Source organism: Carlito syrichta, unplaced genomic scaffold, assembly GCF_000164805.1.
Source record: "Carlito syrichta isolate Samal-C Ts95f unplaced genomic scaffold, Tarsius_syrichta-2.0.1 Scaffold52860, whole genome shotgun sequence".
In the NCBI taxonomy this organism is placed as follows: domain Eukaryota; kingdom Metazoa; phylum Chordata; class Mammalia; order Primates; family Tarsiidae; genus Carlito; species Carlito syrichta.
This window is the reverse complement of record NW_006996956.1, coordinates 131,316-136,080: the sequence shown is the minus strand read 5'-3', so window position 1 is coordinate 136,080 and position 4,765 is coordinate 131,316. Positions and strand designations below refer to the sequence as shown.

Here is a 4,765-nt window from a genome sequence, read left to right as displayed (position 1 = left end):
TCCTTTTCTGTAAAATTGCTATTTCCAGGTGAAGGGACCAGTTACACACCAATTTAGGAAATAGATGATCAATGTGTTCATCTGTAAAAATTTGTTCAGGAACTTAATAAGTCAGGGAGAGAGGAATTCAGTACGCAAAGCTGATAAATAGGGAGTAATGGTGTCAAAAACTTGCCATAAGAACTTATCTTAGTATTCAGGCTGCTATAACAAGATACTGGGTGGCTTATAGACAACAAAATTCATTTCTCACAGTTCTGAGGTTGGGAAGTTCAAGATCAAGATGATAGCAGAGTCAATGTCTGGTTCTTTCCTGGTTCACAGATGCCATCTTCTAGTTGTGTAATCACATGGTGAAAGGGGAAAACTCTGGTCTCTTCAGTCCCTTGTAAGGGCACTAATCCTACCATGAGAGCTCCACCTTCATCTTCTAATTACTTCTCCAAGGCCTCACCTCTTAAAACCATTACATTGGGGATTTGGAATTCAACATATGAATTAGGGGGAGGACACAAACCATTAGGTCATAGCAGAACTAAACTTATTTGCATATGGAACGATGTATTAAATATTTGTAGTAAATGTGATTACAAAAACAATGCAAATAATTAAATTATTAAAATAAAATATAGTGAATGTAAAAATAATGGCGATAATAGAACAAGACAAAAAATTGTAAAACCCTGGGAGGTATGGTAGAGGAAGGAAGCTAGCAGATATTGAAAGAAAGAAAAGGTGCTTAATTCCTCTTTCAGTGAGGAGTCATCAATAGTAATTATTGCATTATATATAGACACAATAAATAACAGTTCATAAAGAATTAATTTTCTTAAAATTTATATGTAACTTCTTCTATTCCCGTAATAACACATTCTCATTTTTCCTTGTTCAATATCTGGGGGCAAATCTAAGCCTATATTTAAAAAGAACTGGAAAATGAAAATGTATAAATATAAAAGTCATTCAAATGAATGCAAAACTTGTTTTAATTACATTTAATCAGACTACTTGGGAAGAAATACTATTATATTAATATGATAGGAAAATGCTCTTCAACTTCTTTTTATTTCTTTCATCTCCATTAGGAAAATTATCTTCAAATAAGGAAAGCTAGACTAACCATGAATATAAACATATAATGCCTCAGATAGGAAGAAATCTAGTTAGAGACCTTCTTGCCAGTCTTAATAATTTTCAGGGACCTGGGACTTATGAACTGTAGCCTCTAAAACTACAAGGTGTGCAGATATGACTGAAGACTCAATGTCTTCCCTGAGAATTTGCACACAATAAGCATGCAATAAGGATTCTTGAAAGAATGTATGATTTAGTTCGAGTTAAAGAAAATGTGGATCATTGGTCTGGAAAATCACAGAACTAAAAGATCAAGTGTCTATTGTCTCAACGAGAGATGTAGCATACATTTTATGATGTTATTTTGGGACTGATAAACGTAACCAAATGCGCTTTACAGTTAATGGAGTAATGTCAGAATAGAAATCTCTAGCAAAGTGCCACAAAGCTCGGTTTTTTTACCTTCTCCCCATGAATTTGGGTGGCCTCCCACTCTGCACTCTTGGCCTTTGCCTTCATAACTTTGAGTCGTCCTTTAGTTCTCAGCGTAAACATTCGTTCTTTATGTCCTTCTTCACGATTGCTTAGGCCCACTGTCCACATGCTTTCATTTCATTATATGATGTCTAGAGAAGCTTTGGTTTTGCAAAGCTTTCCCAATTTGATGATTCCTTTTCTTTATCAAATACTTTCAACTGGATCTTTAAAACTCCTCTTATATGTGGAGTAGGATGATCAACTGTTCTGATTTTCTTAGAGCTGGTGAGTTTCCCATGATGAGAGATAAAAGTTCAGTACTAAAAACCAGGAAGGTATTAAGTGAGTTAGGATATGTTTGTTACCATAATATGAAACATTCTTGCTCCCTTACTCACTGACCTCAAAACTCTGCTTCTCTCCTTCCTCTGTGGATGAAGCAAGCTCAGCACCAAGAAAGCTGAATGGAAGAAGCACCATTTACCAGCAGGGGCCACATTTTTGCATATTATAGACTGTAAAATGAATTCACCTCAATTGTGAGGTATCCTCAAACAAGACATCTCCTCCTTTGTTAAGTATAACTATGTGCCATTGGGTTGAGTTAGTATGAAAGACAACTATAAATGATATAAGAATGGAGATGTGGGAACCAGGGTAGGTCTTGCTCCTTTTGTCAGGCTGGTCTAATAAAATCCCAGTTTAAAGATATCCAGATGGATTAGTAGATTCAGAAAGTGGAAAGCATTGATTTCAAGTTTTTAAAGCAGAAGTCAGTTCTTCCAAATCAGGACTCATTAGAATAATACTATGTCAAAATGGCAATAGAAAAACACTGCTCAATGGCTGCTCATATCATGGAAAGCTAAAGTTGCTATCCCTTGGCAACCTTGTAAAAGTACAGGTTTTCTTTCTGTGAACGTTTGATGCTAGGACTGTGGTAAGGACAGGGGTTTTAAGAATTAAGATTGGGGGCAAAAGAGAGAGCTAAGAAGGCAAAATTCAAATTGAGTATCAATGAGATGTAATGAAATGTGAGTCCACTGTAGAAACAAGCTTGGAAGGGGAAGAGGGCAGCCCGGAGAGATCAATCAGGAGGACTCGGGAAGGAGACAGATGTAGGAAGAGCCTCTGGGAGGCAGTTGTGTGGGATATGGACAGGATAACTTTCAAGGTTATGAACTGTTCCGACACCATCACCCACCAGGTCTCCTTTCTTGAGTAAACAGGTTTTGAAGGGCTAAATGGAAGTCTCAGATATGATGAGCAATAACCTGAGACTGGGAGACAAGCTGTCACACTGCTATTTCAAACAACATCATTCCCAGAAGGCTAGCCTTGCTTCTCTCCTTCCTCTTTGGATTAAGCAAGCTCATCACCAAGAAAGCTGGATGGAAGAAACACCATTTACCAGCAGGGGTAAATCAAAATATCTTTGAATATCAAATATATGTAATTAAATGTGAGTCCACTGTAGACTCAAATATTGTTTCCAGGCATCTGATGTATCATTTGAGACTTTCAAGACCCAAGGTTAACTAGAAGGTTGCTGGGACATAGGGAGAAAGATGTTATCTTAATGCGTTAGGTGATCATGAAAATATGGATTATCAAGCATTGGTAGGGAGCCAAGAGGTCTGAATAGGTCAAGCAGTATCATTATTTAACTCTACTAACCAAAGTATGTTTGAAGACAGAATTTTACATTGCAGCTTTCTAAATCTGGGTAAAGTTTTAGAGACACAAATGGCTTAATTTTGCAGAAACATGTCCCATGAAGTGCAAAGTAAAACAATATGAAGACAGGATTGTGTGTGGCCTTAGAGTAGCTATAAAATTTTATTTTTAAACATCTAAAGGCTATGGAAAATGTAAACGATTATAAAATATAATCAATGAGAGTATGCTATATTATTTTTGAAACTTTCCTGTGTTTGAAATGTCATATAATAAACATTTTTAAAAATTGAAAACAAAAAAAATGCATGCTCCATGGAGTTATCCTTGGCAGTTAAAATAAGAGAGATCAGGTAATGGCCACAGATGGCAACCACCCCCTCCTTCCTATTTAGAATTTTAAATCTGTATTGTGCCAGCTGTCAGAAAATGAACTGTGGAACTCTTGCAAAAATTAGAATAAATAAAGTCTTATCTTTGTCAACCTTGGAAGTTTGTTTGGTTCATATAATATTTTTTCTTGTGCTGTGGGTTTTGATTTAATTCCTGAAAAGCTTGATGTAACTTACCTTTCCATGGACATTCCCTTGCCAATGAAAATTTGGAATGACTGAATATATGAGATTGTCTCAAGACCATTTAAACTTTATGAATTCTAGTTACTCCATGAAAGAACTTATAATTTTGAGGAACTTATTGTTAGCTTAAGTAGCCAGTCTGATGATATTTTTCATGGCATCACTAAAGAAAGGAGTGATTGTTTCTATATATGACAAATATGATGTTCAAAAATGATAAACATACTGCATAACAAATATAGAACTTGATATGACTTTATTATTTAAAAGAAAAAACAAACAAACTACCTCTAGAAAGATCTGAGTCCAGTTTTTAGACATGGTGAGGTCAAATTTTGCAATGCAGTTGCCCAAGGCATGAATCTGGAAAGTAATGGAAAAGAGGCTATATCAGTTAGGAATGACTTTGGTAGCAAGTAGCAGAATGATCAGCTTGCAGAGGCCTCCGCATAAAGACATTTAGTGATCTCACAGAGTCTGTAGGTGGGCATCTTGGAACTGGTTCAGCTGTTCAAGTATCTCAACAACAAGGTCCAGACTCTTTCCCTTCTTCTGCTAAGCCAACTGTGATAGGGCAGCTTGTCATTCTCATGATTGTAAGAGAGTTGATGCAGCATCACGACTTCTTTCAAAGGCAGCAGGCAGAGACTGGGAGAGATTGAAAGAAGTGGGGTGGAAGCAACACACAAACAACAAAAAGGTTCATTTTCAGAAACTTCCAAGCAGACTTGATTCAAGATTCATTACCTGGGCTTAATACATTACAACTCCAGGAACATTTAGGTTCTATAAGCAAAAAATAAGTGTGAAAGAAGACTATTAAATTAGTAATGAGGATATTCTTTCATAGGGATGCCTATGAAAGAATATGCCTGTTTATTTATTTCTGGAACCATAAGTAAACAGCTTTAAACATTGTATAGCCCAGGCTACTTTATGACTGGGAAATGATAATGGCC

The 4,765-nt window shown here is 36.2% G+C and overlaps 1 long non-coding RNA gene across 1 annotated transcript; it reads right to left on the bottom strand.

Annotated features, from left to right (window-relative positions):
* Positions 1 to 1,727: 1,727 nt before the first annotated feature.
* Positions 1,728 to 4,492, bottom strand: LOC110594703. The gene is made up of 3 exons (XR_002481405.1): positions 4,279 to 4,492; positions 4,095 to 4,169; positions 1,728 to 1,871 (listed from the first exon to the last, which is right to left on the bottom strand). It is a non-coding gene; the product is annotated as an uncharacterized LOC110594703 (long non-coding RNA).
* Between the last annotated feature and the right edge of the window lie 273 nt (positions 4,493 to 4,765).